Consider the following 443-nt stretch of genomic DNA (forward strand, 5'->3'; position numbering starts at 1 on the left):
AGTAAGTGCTATGGACAGACCATACTTAAGCTCCAGGTTCGGCGATTATGCGAATGGGGAGTCCAACGTAGGTCATATATTAACATGCGTATATGTAAAAAAATTTTCAGAATGAGATAGAAATCAATGGCTGTGAAAGATTTCAGAACATTTATAAAGAGAAGGTCTTACAACTGTTTCCGGAATATTTTATATATATATATATATATATATATATATATATATATAATAATATATGCGATTTTTGGTGTCGCATGGCCAAAAATTACCGTGAATTTTTTTTAGAGACACTTTCAAATTTATCAGAATATTTGGGCTGAAGATTGGAATAGTGAAATTTTCATTCGCTTAACCATGAAACGATTCGTATCCAATTAACTAAAGACTTGTTTTGTTTACGCTTTTCCCTCCGGTTTTTTGTTCTATGTGTGCCATAAATATCG

Source organism: Octopus bimaculoides, chromosome 16 (assembly GCF_046866305.1).
Source record: "Octopus bimaculoides isolate indiv1 chromosome 16, ASM4686630v1, whole genome shotgun sequence".
Lineage (NCBI taxonomy): Eukaryota > Metazoa > Mollusca > Cephalopoda > Octopoda > Octopodidae > Octopus > Octopus bimaculoides.